Here is an 18700-nt window from a genome sequence, read left to right as displayed (position 1 = left end):
CTATCTTCTGTTGCATTTTGATAGGTCTTCATGTTTTTTTGAGTATTTTTTTAGTTTTTGTACCAATGAGATACTCCAGGCATTGCTTGTTAGTTTCTCTGCATTAGCCCTGGAATCATCATTTCTTTATGAGCCTTTGGTTTATGGTAAGGATAATAATATTTAGAAACCAAGATATGGGCACAGTGTGTGTTTATTGTTACCAAAGTGCCATCACTTGGAAAACCACGCACACGCATGCGCGCGCGCACACACGCGCGCGCGCACACACACACACACACACACACACACACACACACACATTCTTAATTCTACCTGCATCTGTTTATTAAAAAGCATGAGTTTAGGGGTGCCTGGGTGGCTCAGTCGGTCAAGCAGCCGACTTTGGCTCAGGTCATGATCTCGCCATATGTGAGTTAGAGCCCTGTGTCAGGTTCACTGCTGACAGCTCAGAGCATGGAGCCTGCTTTGGATTCTGTGTCTCCCTCTCACTCTGCCCCTCCTTGACTCATGCTCTGTCTCTCTCTCTCTCTTTCAAAAGTAAATATTAAAAAATTTTTAAAGAAAAGCATCAGTTTATTCTTACACCTTTAATTCTAATCAGATACCATGGGATATATCTTACTTTTCCTTGTCCCCATATTTTAAATCCATTTTCCAACAATGGGAAACCTGGCTTCAATATTCTCAATATATTTGTTCATAGTATACTTGCAAATGTTTAATAAATTGTTCTTCAAAAAACAAACTGAAACAAAAATATTTATAACATTTGCTTATTTTTATAGTGTGAATACTTTCTCCATGGCCAAATTCAGTCTACCAACATGACTGCATCAGCGAACATAGAACTGGGAAGAGATGTTCACACTTGATGGGGTGAGTTAATGGCAAAACCTACACACCATAGCACGCAATGCCAAGAAGTCGTATCATAATTACAAACCCCTATCTCTATAAAAAGCAAATATATTAACAAGGGCCCAATATTTATAACTTTTTAAAGTAAAATGTACATAGTGAATTAAATCTTATATGTACAATGTCAATGAGTTTTGATATGTAACTAACACGTGTATTAAGATACAAAACATTTTTATCACTCTAAATGTTCTCTGATAGCTTTTTCTAGTCAGTGAGACACTCAGAGGAAAGCACTGTTGTAATTTTTGTCATCAGAGATCAGCTTTGACTGTTCTAGATCGTCACTCTAAGTAAAATGATATGATACAATTTTTTTTTTGATCTGGCTTTTTTCACTCAGAAAAATATATGTCAGAGTCATCTTTATTAATGCATATGTAAGCAATTTTTTTGTGTTGCTGGGTAGTATTCAGTCCTTTAAACCTACAATAATTTGTTTACCCATTTTCCAGTGATGAGTGTTTGCATTCTTTTTACTTTTTTTGGTTATTATGAAAAAAACTATAAACATTTCCATATAATTCACTTTGTAAATAAATGTTTTTATTTCTCTTTGATATATATCTAAAAATGAAATTGCTGGTTTATAGGGTAGATGTTTGTTTAATTTTACATGAAATAAACATTTTTTTTAATTGTTTGTATCATTTACACTTTCATCAGCAATATACAAATTTTGGGCCAAAGTTCAGTCTTTGCAGGCTTCTTATTTTAGCAACTCTATTGGGTGAATGGTAGTATCTTAGGGATTTATTTTGCATTTTACTAACTACTGGTGATGCTGTGAACTTTATATGTGCTCATTAACCGTTGCATGTATCACTCAAGTTTTTAGAAATGTAGTGTCATAGTGTATTTTTCATAATATTCTCTTAATTTCTTTTTAAAATCTGTAGTATGTATAGTAACATCTACTTTTTCATTATTTCTGTTGGTAATAAATTATTTCAGCCTTTTTATTTCTGAAAAGGATATTTTGTTTATAAAAGATATTTTTGCTGGATATTGAGTCTCTAGGATTACAGCAATATTGTTACACTTCATGTTTACTGATATTTTCTTCTACAATATCTAATGTGCCATTTTCCGTATCTAGTGTATTTCTATCTTACACATGTTAGAATTAATTTCTATAATTTTGATTGAGCTGTTATAAAACATCCTCTAAGCCTACAGTAAACATTTGAATTTTTCCTCTAGCTTCTTGAATATGGAGAATAGAATTATAGTAACTATTTAAAAAACATTGTCTACTAATTCTGTCATCCATGTCTTTTGGGGGGATGGTTTGGATTGATTGACTTTTTTTTTTATTGCTATAAGTCTTCTGTCTACCACTCAGCTTTTTTGCATGCTTCTAATATTTAATTGGTTGTCATACACTGCAAATTTTACCTTGTGGATGGTAAGATATTTTTACTATTGTAAGTACTATTGAGGTATTTCTTCTTTTTTTGACACGGTTAATTTACCTGGAGACAGTTTGATCCTTTTAGCTCTTCAGTCTCTGTGATTCTGGGAGCAGGACAGTGTGTAGTCTTGGGCTAATTTTGCTCCACTACTGAGGCAAAACCATTCTTATGATTCTACCTGTTGCTCCCTAGATTATGAGGTATTTCCACTTTGGCAAGTGAAACTGTCTTCAGACCTAGGTGAGCTCTGGGGACTGTTTTCCTGGTTGGTTCTTTCCCTAACCTTGGGTAGTTTCCTCACATGAATTTTAGGATAAATAATCTGAATATTTGGGAGAGTCCTCCCACTCTTGTTTTCTCTCTTTCTCAGCAGCTCCCTCCTTTGTGTTATTCTGACCTGTGTATTCTAGCTGTCCTTGCCTCCCCATTCTTCCAGCTCTGTCTCATCAATTCAGAAAGACCAATAGGTTCTGTCTGGGTTCTTTTCCTTTTACAATTAGGAACCTCTTCCACACAATTGGCTCAAGATTTCATAAGGTTTACTTCATTTGTTTCCATTATCTTAAGGATCTCTTTTATTCACTGGCTTATAGCCAGTGTCTTGAAAAACAATGTTTCATGTATTTCCTCAGGTTTTTAGTTGTTTCAGATGAGATAGTAAATCTGGTCCCTATTCTTCTATCTTGGGTGAAAGTAGAGACCCATATGTCTTTTAAAAATTTACGTGAGGAGGGGAATGGCAGAGTAAGGAAGTCCAAAAGTCTATGCTTCCAAAAAAAAAAAAAAATAAATGAGAAAAAAAACTGTTAAAAACTATCTGGGTCAAGAGGAACCTGAGTGGCTTCGTGTTTAAGCATCCAACTCTTGATTTCATTTCAGGTCATGATTTAATGGTTCATGGGTTCAAGCCCCACATTGAGCTCTGCAGCTGGCAGCATGAAGCCTGCTTGATATTCTCTCTCTCTCCCTCTCTCTCTGCCCCTCCCCCTCCAGTGCCTTCTCTCTCTCTCTCTCTCTCTCTCTCTCTCTCTCAGAAATAAAAACGTTAAAAAATTTTTTTTAAAAACCTTTCTGGGCCAACATTTTACAGAATCTGGAAACTAATCAAAAGCTTGCAAAAACCAGGGAATACTTACTCAGGAAAACCTAGCTTGATCTAAATAATTACAGTGAGCTTTGTGGTATTTTAAACTTTTTTGGATCCTTCCCTACTCTCTAACACAGTGGTACCATTGAAAATTAAGTTTGTATTCTGGCACTAACACCAGAGGGAGCAGAATGAACTACATTAGCAAAAATTTGTAATGGTGTTGACCTGTCTGGTGCCTCCTTAGTAGGTCAGTTCAAAAGGCTTGCCTTTATCATGCATAACACAGAATTATCCCACTGCTCTAGCAGCTACCCAGGGTGCATTTGTCAAAAATGTTTATAGCCAAAGATACTTGTTGTTGCCATAAGCAATGGATAACAGTTAAGGCAAACAGTACGTCATAAAAACAGGAGGAGAGATTGATGAATGAAATGTTTTGGGGAATAAGAAATCTGAAAAACTCTGACATATTCTTGGAACTATTCACCCCTAGACTGTGCATATACTCAAGAAAGCCCTGAGGAGGTCCTAACTCTCAGTTCTGTTTTCTGCCTTGTTCAAGCAGGTAGTGAAGGTTAAGGCAGAGATGTAAATTATGTGGCTGAATGTAGAAGGCATACACACATAGAGTTCATCTACCAGACTGGGAGGTTTTTTGCATTCCACACCATTAGGGAAATCCATGTCCCATCACTATCTGGCCATTAAGCAAATGGAACAGAGACTTCAGTGGGCATAAGTGACAAAACCTACAGATGTTACAAAATTAGCTCAAAAAGTCACTAAACAAGAAACCAGCAATAATTACAACAGACAGCAATGGCAAACCTATGGAGCAGGGAGGGGAATGTGATTTCCAGAGTTGCTGTATCATATTATTCAAAATATCCAGTTTTCAATAATTAGAAGTTATGCAACGAAATGAGAAAGTCTGACCCATATACAGGAAAAGCAAATTAATCATCAGAAACTCTTTCTGAGGAAGCACTGACATTGAACTTATTAGACAAATACTTTAAATCAGAAGTTTAAATATGTTCAGTTAAGGAAACCATGTGCAAGGAACCAAAAGGAATTATTGGGGTACCTGGGTGTCTCAGTCGGTTGAGCGTCCGACTTCAGCTCAGGTCATGATCTCACAATTCGTGGGTTTGAGCCCCACATCGGGCTCTGTGCTGACAGCCTGGAGCCTGCTTCTGATTCTGTGTCTCCCTCTCTCTCTGCCCCTCCCCTGCTCACACTCTGTCTCTCTCTGTCTCTCAAAAATAAATAAATGTAAAAATTTTTTTTAAAAAAAGGAACTAAAAGGAATAATGAAAATGATATCTCAAATACAGTACATCAGTAAAGAAACAGAAAATTTTTAAAGGAACCAAATATTTTGGTATGGATAAAAACAGTAACTGAAGTGAAAAACTCACTAGGGGATATCAATAGCAGATTTTATCAATAGAAGGAAGAATCAGTTAACTTAAAGATAGGTGAATTGAAATTGTCCAGTCTGAGGAATAGGAAAAAAAGGAAGGAAGAAAAATAATCAGAGCCTCAAAGACTGATGGGATACTGTCAAGCATATAGTAGGAGGCCTAGAGGGAGAGGAGAGAAAGGTGAAGAAAGAATATTTGAAGAAATAATGAGTGAGGCCTCCTAGAATTGATGAAAAATCTGAATCTGAATATCTAAGAGTCTCAGTGAACTCCAATTAGATAAGTTCAAATAGATCCACACTGAGATACATTATAATCAAACTGTTGAAAGGCAAAGAATACTAAAAACAGCAAGAGAAGTGAATTGTCATAAGCAAAGGATCCTTAATAAGATTAGCAGCTAATCTTGCCTCAGAAACCATAGAGGGTAGAATACATCAGTATGATATATTCAGAGTACTGAAAGAAAAAAGAAACTGCCAACCAAGAATTCTATCCAGCAAAACTATCCCTCAAAGATTGGCAAATTGAGACATTCCAAGACAAACAAAAACTGGGAGAGTTCATTGCTAGCAAACAGTAACTTGAAGGGACACAAAGAAACAAAGAACACCAGTAATGATAACTACAAATGAAATTATAAAATTTGTAATAATGTTTTTTTTACTCCTTTTTTTCTATTATTTAAAATACAGTTACATCAAACTATAATTATAAATCTGTATCAGTGGGCACAAATGTATAAAGACATGACTTGTGACAATAACATAAGAGGGGACAGTTTTTTTATATGTAGGAGGAAGTTTTTGTATATGTAAAAATAAATAGGTATTGAATTATAAGTTAAGATTGTAATAAATTAATATTGTTATAAATAAAGATATTAAGTATAATACCCAGGGCGTCTACTAAGAAAATAACTCAAAACTATATGATAAAAGAATAAAAATAGAATTAAAATGATAAACTAGAAAATATTTAACACAAAATAAGATAGTAATAAGAGGAACTGAGGAACAAAACTGATGTGACATATAGAAAACAAGTAGCAAAATGGCAGAGCAAATCCTTATCAGTAATAATTAAATATAAATGGATTAAACTCTCTAGTTGAAAGACAGAGATGAATAGAATGGATTAAAGAATTATGGTTCAACTACATCTCTATAAGCGATTCACTTTAGATTTAGATATTCAAATAGGTTGAAAAAAAAGTATGGAAAATATACTCCTGAAAACAGTATACAAAAGAGAGCTGAAGTGGCTAAACTAATATACAAAATTACTTTAATCTAGAAATTATTATGAGAGACAAAGGACATTTAAAGGGTCAATTCATCAAGAAAATATAACAGTTATAAACAATAGAACTACAAAATACATGAAACCAAAGCTGACTTAATTGCAGGGAGAGATAGTTCAAAAATAATAGTTGGAGTCCTCAGTATTCTGTTTCAATAATGGATAGAACAACTTGACAGAAAGCAAGGAAATAGAAAGGTAAATGAACTACACTATAAACCTACTAGATCTAACAGACATTCAGGCATTCTTCTGAAGTACACGTGGAACTTTGTATATGCCAAAGATAATTGAAAACATATATTCACACAAAAACTTGTACATGAATGTTCACAGCTATATTATTCAGCATAGCCAAAACAGTAGAACCACCCAAATATCCATCAACTGATTAGTGGAAAAGCAAATAGTAGTTTTCTTATAAAATGGGATATTATTTGTCCATAAAAAGGAAAGAAGTACTAATGCATGCTACAACATGGATGAATCTTGAAAACATTTTGCTCTGTGAAAGAATCCAGACACAAAAATCCACAATATATGATTCCATTTATATGAAACATCCTGAATGGGAAAATCCATTGAGACAGAAAGTAGATTAGCAGTTGTCATAGGCTAGGGTAAGAATGAAATGGGGATGGCAGCTTAATAGATGTGCAGCTTCTCTGGAGGGTGACAAAAATATAAAAATATACATTAATGATGGTTGTATATCACTGTGAACATACTAAAAACTCCAAAGATTATACTCTAAAATGTTTAAATGTGAATATTATATTCTTGGGAATTTTATCTCAGTAAAAAATAAATTTAAAAACTTAAGCAAAGAAAACAGTCTTTTATATTTGTGTTTTTTGATTATTATTCCTTTCTGTAGATCTGAGTTTCTGATATCATTTCCCTTAATTTATTTAAGTCAATAAATTTTTACTTAAGGAGTTTTACATGTGAATCCTTCCATTCCCAATCACTGTAGTTTTTCCAAAGTCAGAATCATTACCTTCAAAATAACCCTTTTAAAAAGAACTTTTGGGGGCGTCTGGGTGGCTCAGTCAGTTAAGTATCCAGCTCAGGTCATGAACTCCCAGTTCATGAGTTTGAGTCCCACATCAGGCTCTGTGCTGACCACTCAGAGACTGGAACCCGCTTCAGATTCTGTGTCTCCCTTTCTTTCTGTCCCTTCCCCCACCTCAAGAATAAATAAAGAACTTTTGTTCAGTCTACAGTTGTCACTGTCAGTCCAGAATTATTTCAGTTGGGCTTCTTTGAGCGCCATTTGAACATGGACATACTTCAAAAATTCCCCACCTGTAACCTTTGGGATTCAGCATAACATGTATCTCAGTATTACCACTCATTTCCCTTTATTCTAAAGAACTTTTTTGTTCTCTAGTACAGTTCTGCTGGAGATGAATTATCTCAAGAATTTTTTTGAATATTTTGTCATTTAATTTAAAGGACATTTTTGCTAGCTTTAAGATTCTGGGATGACAATGTTTTTCAACACTTTAAAGATGTTATAGGGGTTTATTTCTATGTGAAGCTAAATGTAATTTCTTTTGCTGTTTTTCTGGATATTATGTTTCTTTTTTCCCCTAAGATTACTTTTACGATTGTATCTTTATCTTTGGCCTTCACTGGTATGATTATGATATGCCTAGATGAGTTTCTCTTTGTGTTTACCTTTATTGAGATTTTGGAGATTCTTTGTTTTGTCACTTATTTTTCCCTAAACTTGAGAAATTTTTCAAGTACATTTTCTTACATTTTATATTTTTTACTTCAGAGACTTTAATGAAGAGAGTATTACACAGAAGAGTATTTTCCTACATGTCGCTTAATATGTTTATTTATGTCAAATGTTTTCTTCCTGTTCTTCTACTAGCTTGTTTGTATTGATACATCTTCAAGTTAAATGACTCTTTTTCTTCTTTCTCCAATATGCTGGTAAGAATTTCCATTAAATTTTCATTATAGCAATTGTGTACACTTTAATTCTGGTGGTATTTTTGTATTAATCTTTTTAATGGTTTCCATTTTTCTGCTGAGATTTCCCACGTGAAAAAATTCTTCACAGATTCTTTTAAATCCTGAACATACTTTATGCCACTGATATGAAGTCCTTATGCTGTTTATACCATTTGATTCTTTGGGGTATCTGCTTCTATTGAATGCTTCCTCTCTTGACTCCAGGCATATTTTTCCATTTCTTTGTAAATCTAGTAATATTTTATTCTTTTTTAAATATTTATTTTTATGGGGGGGGGGTGGGCAGAGAGAGACTCTCACGCAGGCTTTCTCTGTCAGCACAGAGCCTTTCACAGGGCTTGATCTTAGACTTTGTGAGATCATGACCTGAGCCGAAATTAAGAGTTGAACTCTTAACCAAATAAACCCACCCAGGTTCCTCTAGTAATATTTTGTTCTAAACTGGACTCTGGGTGTATGGTGTTTTAGATACTTTGAACTCTGCTATTTTCCTCTGTTGAGTGTTGATTTTTGTTCTAGCCTGAAGCTAATTGGGCTGGATTTAACCTCCAAACAGTATCTTCCCTGTTGTGTTCAGCTAATGAAATACCCTCTTAGACTTTTTCAGTTCTGTTTTTAACTAAGTCCCTTGAAGTTTTCCCCATGAATGTGTATTCTAGTGATCAGCCAAGTGTTGGGCAGACTTTGTATTCCAATATAGAGGTTTATCCCACCCTGTGGCTCCACTCTTCATATAATTTTCTCCCTAACCCACTAGTCACTTTGACAGCCCCAATTTCTTCCTCTGATTACTCAAGCTGTAAGACTACAACTTTATTCTACTCTACACCATATACACTGAGAAATGGCCTTGGGTGAAGAGTCACATGTATAACTCTAACCTAATGGACTTCACTCTCCAAGAGTCAATTCCTGTAAAGTTTCTGCCTTAATTACTCAATTAGTTTTTCAGGCTTTCTGTAATAAAGCACCACAAACAGGGAAGCTTAACCAATAGAAATTTATTGTTTCATAGTTCTAGAGGCTAGAAGTCTGAGATCAGTGTATTAGCAGGGTTGGTTCCTTCTGAGGGCTGTGAGGGAGAATCTGCTCTATGCCTTCCTCCATCCTTCTGGTTTGCTGGCAATATATGGCACAGCTTGGCTTGTAGGTGCATCAAACTCTGCTCTCATCTTTACATGGTGCTCTTCTTTTGTGTGTGTGTTTCTGTGTCCAAATATCCTGTTTTTATATGGACACCAGTCTTATTGGATTAGGGTCTATTTTTATGACCTCATATTAACTTGATTACTTGTGTAAAGACCTCTTTCTGCATAAGGTTGCATCCTGAGATATTGGGGGTCAGGATTTCAAATAATCGTTTTTGGGGGAAATCACAGTTCAACTCAGAACAGTCACTCTCCATTGCCTTCCGGTTGTTGTTTATAAAATACTTTGTCTATATTTTATAACTTTTTTCTGCCATTTTGCCTCTCTATGCCTCTTCTCTTTGGCAGTCATGAGTCTGTTCTTTGTATATATAAGAATGTTTCTTCTTTTGTATATGGGTGTATGTATATGTATGTGTGTGTTTGTGTGTGTGTTTGTGTGTGCGTGCCACATTCCACATTTCTGTATCCATTGGGTTGCATCCATAGCTCAGCTATTGTAAATAATGCTGCAATAAACATAGGGGTGAAATATATCTTTTTGAATTAGTGTTTTCATTTTCTTTTGGCAAATACCCAGTAATAGAATTACTAGATCATATAGCATTTCTATTTTTAATTTTCTGAAGAACCTCCATACTGGTTAGCATGGTGGCTGCACCAGTTTGCATTTCCATCAACAGTATACTTGTTGTTTCTTGTGTTTTTGCTTCTGATAAATTCTGACAGGTATAGGGTGATATCTCATTGTGGTTTTGGTTTGTACTTATGATTAGTGATGTTGAGCATGTTTTCATATGTCTGTTGGCCATTTATATATCTTCTCTGGAAAAATGTCTAATCACATTTTTTAAATTGGGTTATTGTTGTAGGATTTTTTTCTTGGTGGTGAGTTTTATAAATTCTTCATATATTTTGGATATTAATCCCTTATTGGGTATATCATTTTCAAATATTCTTTCCCATTCAGTAGGTTGCCTTTTCATTTTGTTCATGGTTTCTTTTACTATCAGGTTTTATAGTAGCTATCTGTGGATATTCTGCCATTATTGGAAATGGGAATTATCTGAAAATTTTTGTTAGCAGGTAGACATTGTGTATAATATATGCTAGACAGTTTGTTTTATCTTGTCTTCCTTTATACAACGTTAGTTTTGTTTTTGCAGAGAGCTAAATACTGACTCTCCTTAAAACTTTCAGATTTGGTTTTATACCTTTGTGTGTAGGAATCCTCTCTAATTTGTTCTTATGCTAGGCTGTGGCCCTTAATCTAGGCAAAGCGTCTGCAAATTTTGGCTCATGGAACTAATCTGACCTGAATTTTTTTTTCCCTATGGCCCATAGCTAAAAATTTTTTTTTTTTTTTCATTTTTAAAGAGTTGAAGAAGGAGGAGTAGAAGAAACAAAGATGACTATATGTGGCTGTAATTCTGAAAATATTTACTATCTGATTCTTTACAGAAGATATTTATGACCCCTGCTCTGAACTATAGACTTTTTAGTGTCACAAATGAATAAAGAAGTGCTCAGTGAGGTCTTTCCACCTAGGCTGGGTTGGACTCTATCTCCTAGCACCACATCACCTTTGGTGATGGGAGCGGCACCACATGCGTGAAGAAGGGACAGGAGCAGACCCCACACCAAGCACTCCAGGTACCAGGGGCCTGCACTTGGAAGACAAGTTCCCATAACATTTGGTTTTGGAAACCAGTGGGTTGTAACCTCATGAGTTTTTACAGGTACTGGGACTTAACTCTGGGGACTTTAAAAATCAGTGGACTTGTTTTGGGAGAGCCAGAGAGCAATAGGAAATTAAGCCTGTCCCTTTAGAGAGGCAGCATAAGAAACAATCCCACGGAGATACTGCACAGAAGTAGAAGTTTGAAAAGCACCTGAGGTATATGTAAAGGAGGGTTATTTACTAATCTCAGAGCATGTTTTGGAGGGGCGAGGATCTTTAGAAGACTTCTCCAAGAACAAAAGAGCTGGTAGGAGCCACTTCTATCCCCCTTCTCCCAAGTCTGAACAGCTTGACACCTGTGGGAACCAGTGCAAATACCGTCTACCCGCATCCCACCCCTGTATTCTCCTGCAGATTCACCCATTCGACCTGCCCCATGTGGCAGGAGTCCCTTCAAAGCAGTTCCTGCCATGTCTCATCATGCAGGCAGCCCCAGCAGTGAACAGCCCCACCTCCAAAGTGACTCCTTCCCTGGGTAGAGGGGAAGATAACCATACACACTGGTTCCACTGCAGTCCCAGAAGCTAAACCATATAACTGGCAGTGCAGAGAGAGTACCCTGCTGATCCGTGCACCTGTCGCCCTAGCACATGTCCTGGGGGTAGGTTCTGATCTGACTGCCAGCCCTACCTACCAATACCAGCCTCTCAGGGAACAGCACAGGAAAGCAGTCTAGCTCAGTGCAACTACAGCCCCAGCAAATGGGTTGAGGGCAGACATCTGATCTGACTGCTTACACTGCCCAACTACAAGCCCATGGTGTAGGCACAATAGGCAAAGGGGGCTATTGTAGCCAAATGGACTAAAGGCAAACTAGGCTCAGCCACAACAGTAGAGCACATTCAACCCACATAGGAGACACTCCTGAAGCTCCTGATTTTGGTGAGCAGGGGACATTGTGCTAAAGTGCATCATAGGACCTCTTCTCCATCAGGATAGTACTTTCAAGATCAGAAGACATAACTGACTTTCCTAATGCATAGAAACAAACAGAGAGTTAAACAAATTGAGGATACAGAAGAATATGTCTCAAATGAAAAAAAAAAAAAAAAAAGAAACAGGACAAAACCACTGCAAAAGACCTAAGTGAAATTGAGATAAACAATATTCCTGATAAAGAATTCAAAGTAATCATTATAAAGATACTTACTGGACTTGAGAAAAAAGTGGAAGACTTCAGTGAGACCTTCAACAAAGTGAAAGACAATATAAAAAAAAGAGATGAAGAACTCAAGTGAAATTGAAAGTACACTAGAAGGAATCGATGGATTAGAGGAGGCAGAAGAAGAACCAATGAACTAGAAAACAGAGTAATGAAAAGCAACCAAGGGGAACAGCAAAAAGAAAAAAAAAAGAATAATAAAAGATGGGAATAGGTTAAGGGAACTCAGTGACGTAATCAAGCCAGGAGGCACAGAGAGCTCCCAACAAAATCAACCCAATCAGATCCACACCAAGACACATAATAATTAAAACAGAACAGTAGTGATAAAGAAAGAATTTTTAAAGCATTAAGAGAAGAGAAAACAGTTGCATGCAAGGGAAGCTCCATAAGGTCCTCAGCTCATTTTTAACAGAAATTTTGCAGACCAGAAGGAAGTGGCATGGTATACTCAAAATGCTAAATGGAAGAAAACTTGAAATCAAAGATACTGTACCTGGCAAGACTATCATTCAAAATAGGAGAGATAGAATTTCTCAGACAAACAAAAGTTAAAGAAGTTCATCATCACTAAACCAGCCTTACAAGAAACATTAAAAGGAATTCTTTGAGTTGAAAGAAAAGGCCATAATGAAGAGTAGGAAAATTGTGGAAGGGAAAAATTTCACAGGTGAATACAAAATAATAAAAATAATACATTAATAACTTATAAACCAGGCAGAGGGTAAGCCACAAAAGCAGTAATATCAATTATATCTGTAAAAATCAGACAAGGGCTTCACAAAATAAAATGATGTCACATGTGATGTCATATGCATAAAAAATGTCATAGGGGAGTAAAAAGTTGGTGCTTTTAGAATGGGTTCAAATTTGAGCAACCATCAACTTAATACAGACCGCTATATGCGTAAGATGATATATATGAGCCTAATGGTAACTATAAATAAAAAATCCATAATAGGATACTGGCACAAATATAGATCAACGGAATAGAATAGAAAGCCCTGAAACAAACCCACAATTATATGGTCAATTAATCTTAAACAAAGCAAGAAAAAATATCCAGTGGGGAAAAGTCTCTTCAACAAATGGTGTTGGGGAAACTGGACAGCTACATGCAAAAGAAAGAAACTGGATCACTTCCTTGCACCATACACAAAAATAAACTCAAAATGGTTTAAGCACATAAATGTGAGACCTGAAACCATAAAAACTCCTAGAAGAGAGCACAGGTAATAATTTCTCTGATACTGGCAGTAGCAACATCTTTCTAGATATGTCTCCTGAGGCAAGGTAAACAAAAGCAAAAATAAACTATGAGAATATACCAAAATAAAAATCTTCTTCACAGTGAAGGAAACAGCCAACAAAACTAAAAGATAACTTATAGCATGGGAGAAGATATTTGCAAATGACATACCAGATAAAGGATTAGTGTCCAAAATATGTAAAGAACTTCCTAAACTCAACACCCAAAAAACCAAATAATCCAATTAAAAAGGGGCAGAAGTTATGAACAGACATTTCTCCAAAGAAGACATCCAGATGGTCAGCAGACACATGAAAAATGCTCAGCATCACTCATAATCAGAGGAATACAAATCACAACCACAATGAGATATTACCTCACACCAGTCAGATGGCTAAAATCAAGAACAGAAGACAATAAATGTTGGTGAGGATGTGGAGAAAACAGAACCCTCATGCACTGTTGGTGGGAATACAAACTGGTGCAGCAACTATGGAAGACAATATGAAGGTCCTCAAAAAAATAAAAACAACTACCCTATGACCCATTAGTTGAACAATTAGGTATTTACTCAAAGAATACAAAAACACTAATTTGAAGAAATATATGCACCCCTATGTTTATAGCAGCATTACTTAAAGTAGGCAAACTATGGAAGCAGCAGCTCAAATGTCTAGTGATAGATAAATGGGTAAAGAAAATGGGATGCATATATATGTGTGTGTGTGTGTGTGTGTGTGTGTGTGTGTGTGTGTGTGTATCCCTACATACTCACACACAATGGAATATTATTCCACCATTAAAAAAAGAATGAAACTTGCCATTTAACAACATGGATAGATCTAGAGTATATAATGCTAAGTGAAATAAGCCAGTCAGAGAAAGACAAATACCATATGATCTCATATATATGTGGAGTTTAAGAAACAAAACAAATGAACAAAGGGAAAAAAAGAGACAAACTAAAAATCAGACTCTTAACTATAGAGAATAAACACATGGTTACCAGAGGGGAGGTGAGTGGAGGGATGGGTGAAATAGGTGAAGGTGATTAAGAGTACACTCATTTTGGTGCCTGGGTGGCTCAGTCAGTTAAGCGTCCGACTTCAGCTCAGGTCATGATCTCACAGTTTGTGGGTTCGAGCCCTGCATCGGACTCTGTGCTGACAGCCCAGAGTCTGGAGCCTGGTTTGGATTCTGTGTCTCCGTCTCTCTCTGCTCCTCCCCCACTCATGCTCTGTCCTTTCAAAAATAAATAAAGATTAAAAAAAAAGTTAAAAGAGTACACTCATTTTGATGAGCACTAATATATGGAAGCATTGAATTACTATACGGTATGCCTGGAACTAATATAACACTGCATGTTAACTATACTGGAATTAAAAAAAAAACTAAAAAAAAAAACCCCTATTATATATATGCAAAAAATAAAGAGAAAGGACTCCAAGCATATTACTAAAGAAAGCCATCAAACCACAAAGTAAGAGAGCAGAAGAAGAAATGAGCAGAGAAATACAAAAACACCTGTAAAACAAGTAACAAAATAACAATAAGTACATAGGTATCAATAATTACTTTGAATGTAAATGGACTAATTGCTCCAATCAAAAGGCATAGGGTAACTGAATGGATAGAAAAGCAAGAGCCAACTATGTCTGCTTACAAGAGACTCACTTCGGACCTAAAGGCAGGTGCAAATTGTAAGTAAAGGAGTTAAAAAACATTTACCATGCAAATGGATGCAAAAAGAAATCTGGGGCAGCAATACTATATCAGACAAAATAGATCTAAAAACCAATTTTTGTAACAAGAAACAAAGAAGGGCACTACACCATGATAAAGGGAACAGTCCGACAGGAGGATATAAAAATTGTAAACATTTATGTACCCAGCATGAGAGCACCCAAAGAGATAAAGCAACTACTAACAGACATAAAGGAAGAAATTGACAGTAATACAATAATACTAGGGGGACTTAACACCCCACTTACATCAATGGATAGATCATCCAGACAGAAAATCAACAAAGAGATAGTAGCTGAATGACACATTGGACCAGATGGCCCTAACAAATATATTCAGAACATTCCATCCCAAAATAGCCCAGTATACGTTTTTTAAGTACACATGCAACATTATCCAGAGTAATCACATGGTAGACCACAAAACAAGTCTCAATAAATTCAAAAAGACTAAAATAATATCATGTCTCTTTTCTTTTTTTTCTTTTTTTTTTAATGTTTGTTTATTTTTGAGAGAGAGAAACAGAGCATGAGTGAGGGAGGGCCAGAGAGAGAGGGAGATACAGAATCTGAAACAGGCTCCAGGCTTGGAGCTATCAGCGCAGAGCCTGATGCTGGGCTTGAACTTGGAACAGCGAGATCATGACCTAGGCCAAAGTTGGACGCTTAATCAACTGAGTCACCTGGGAGGGAACCCCTATCATGCCTCTTTTCTAACAACAAAAATATGAAACTAGAAATCGGTCACAAGAAAAAGTCTGGAAAGAACACAAATAAATGGAGACTAATGACATACTCCTAAACAATGACTAGGTCAACCAAGGAAATAAAAAGTAAGTTAAAAAAACATGGAGAAATATGAAAGTAAAAATACAGTGGTCCAAAATCTTCAGGATGCAGCAAAAGTTGTTCTGAAATAAGATTATAGCAACATAGGTCTACTTCAAGAAGCAATAAAAATCTCAAATAAACAACCTAACCTTACACCTAAAGAAGCTAGAAAAAGAACAAAGAAAGCCCAAAGCCAATAGAAAGAAGGAAATAGTAAAGATTAGAGCAGAAATAAATGAAATAGAAATTAAAAATAAAGAAAACCCGATAGAACAGATCAATGAAACCATGACCTGGTTCTTTGAAAAGATCAACAAAATTGATAAACCATTAGCCAGATGAGAGAGAGAGAGAGAGAGAGAGAGAGAGAGAGAGAGAGAGAGAGAGAGGAGAGAAAAGAAAAGAAAAGGGGGGAGAGGGGAGGGAAAGGACTCAAAATCAGAAATGAAAGAGGAGTGGGGTGCTTGGGTGGCTCAGTTGGTTAAGCATCTGGCTCTTGCTTTTGGCTCAGGTAATGATCTCATGGTTCATGAATTCGAGCCCCACATCACCATCTGCAATGACAGCATGGAGCTTTCTTGGGATTCTGTCTCCCCTACTCTCTCTCTCTCTCTGTGCCTGCCCAGCTTGTGCTTTCTCTCTCTCTTTCTCTCTCAAAAATAAATAAATAAACATTTTTTTTAAAATGAAAGAGGAGAAATAACAGACACCACAGAAATACAAAGGATTATAAGAGATTATTATGAAAAACCTACAATAAATAGATAAATTGGTAGAAACATGTAACCTTCCAAAACTGAATCAGGAAGAAATAGAAAATTTGATAGACTAGTTACTAGCAATGAAATTGAGGCAGTAGTCAAAAAATTCCCAATAAACAAAAGTCCAGGATCAGATGGATTCACAGGAATCCAACCAATATTTAAAGAAGAATTAATAACTCTTCTTCTCAAACTATTCCCAAAAAAAGTAGAAGAGGAGGAATGCTTCTAAAGTCATTCTATGAGGCCAGCGTTACCCTGATACCAAAATTAGATAAAGACACTTACAAAAAAAGAAAACTACAGGCCAATATCTCTGATGAACATAGGTGCAGTATTCCTCAACAACATATTAGCAGACTGAATTCAACAGTACATTTTTTTAAAAAGTCATTCACCACAGGTAAAATTTGTTCTTGGCATGCAAGAATGATTCAGTATTTGCAAATCAATCACAGCACATTAATAACAGAAAGGATAAACACCACATGATCATCTCCAGAGATTCATTTGACAAAGTACAACATCCATTCATTATAGAAAATTAATAAAGTAGGTTTGGAGGGAATGCACCTAACGTAATAAGGCCATATATGAAAAACCCATAGCTAACATCATACTCAAGGGTGAAAAACTGAGAGCTTTTCATGTAAGATCAGGAAGAAGGCAAGGATGTCCACTCTCACTACTTTTATTTAACTAGTATCAGAAGTCTTATCCACAGCAATTAAACAACAAAAAGAAATAAAAGGCATCCATACCCTGTAAGGAAGTAAAACTTTCACTATTTGCAGATGACATGATACTATACATAGAAAACCCTAAAGACTCCACCAAAAAACTACTAGAACTGATAAAGATACAAAATTAATATACAGAAATTATATTTCTACACACTAATGAAGTAGCAGAACAAGAAATTAAGAAAACAATTACATTTATAATTGCACCAAAAAGAGTGAAATACCTATGAAGAAACTTAAGGAGGTGAAAGACCTATACTCTGAAAACTATAAAACACTGATGAAAGAAACCAAAGATAACACAAATAGAAAGTTATTCCATGTTTATGGATTTGAACCAATACTGTTAAGATGTCCATACCACCTAAAGCAGTCTACAGATTTAATGCAATCCCTATCAAAACACCAGCAGCATTTTTCACAGAACTAGAACAATTAATCCTAAAATTTGTTTGAAATCACAAAAGAAAAAAATTCTTAAGGAATAAATCTTTAATCTTGGCCACACTGATTTCTACAGATAAGAGTCATTGAAAATTAAATAAAAATTTAAATTATATAATACAGGGGAACATTCCACCATATGCACAAGTCAGCATATACCACAAACATCAGGGAATTGGATTGTTATGAATTTGAGATTATCAAACAACCTAAGAGGTATATCTGTAAAATTATTAAATAAATGAAAAAAAAGATAACTTAGGAGAGCAAGATGCTATTTAAAAAAGACTAGGCAGTTTCAAAAAGGAATTGATTAAAACTTACATAGAAAAAAAAGTTACATAAGATAAAACATCATTATTCTGTTAAGCATATCCTTCCCAGCTGAAGAGGGAATTAGTGAAATCAGAAAAAGCTTCTCAGTGGTATAAAAAAATGAAAAATATGACAGAAAAGTCAAGAGATGTAGCAAAGAGAATATTCTTTTAAAAATCATAGAACTGGGGTGCCTGGGTGGCTCAGTCCGTTAAGCGTCCGACTTCGGCTCAGGTCATGGTCTTATGGTCCGTGAGTTCGAGCCCCGCGTCAGGCTCTGTGCTCACAGCTCAGAGCCTGGAGCCTGTTTGAGATTCTGTGTCTCCCTCTCTCTCTGACCCTCCCCCATTCATGCTCTGTTTCTCTCTGTCTCAAAAATAAATAAACATTAAAAAAATTTAAAAAAAATTAAAAAAATTA

The 18700-nt window shown here is 35.7% G+C and overlaps 1 protein-coding gene across 1 annotated transcript in view; it reads left to right on the top strand.

Moving 5' to 3' along the window:
- Window positions 1-18700, top strand: part of LOC144614867 (uncharacterized) — a 344843-nt gene that overhangs the window by 106352 nt on the left and 219791 nt on the right. Inside the window, exon 3 of the mRNA XM_078440778.2 lies at window positions 789-879. The gene's annotated coding sequence lies outside the window, so the exon portion shown is untranslated. The remainder of the gene's footprint in view (window positions 1-788; window positions 880-18700) is intronic.

Source organism: Panthera onca, chromosome F1 (assembly GCF_046562875.1).
Source record: "Panthera onca isolate mPanOnc1 chromosome F1, mPanOnc1 haplotype 2, whole genome shotgun sequence".
Classification (NCBI taxonomy): Eukaryota; Metazoa; Chordata; class Mammalia; order Carnivora; family Felidae; genus Panthera; species Panthera onca.
This window is presented reverse-complemented; position numbering and strand designations above follow the sequence as displayed.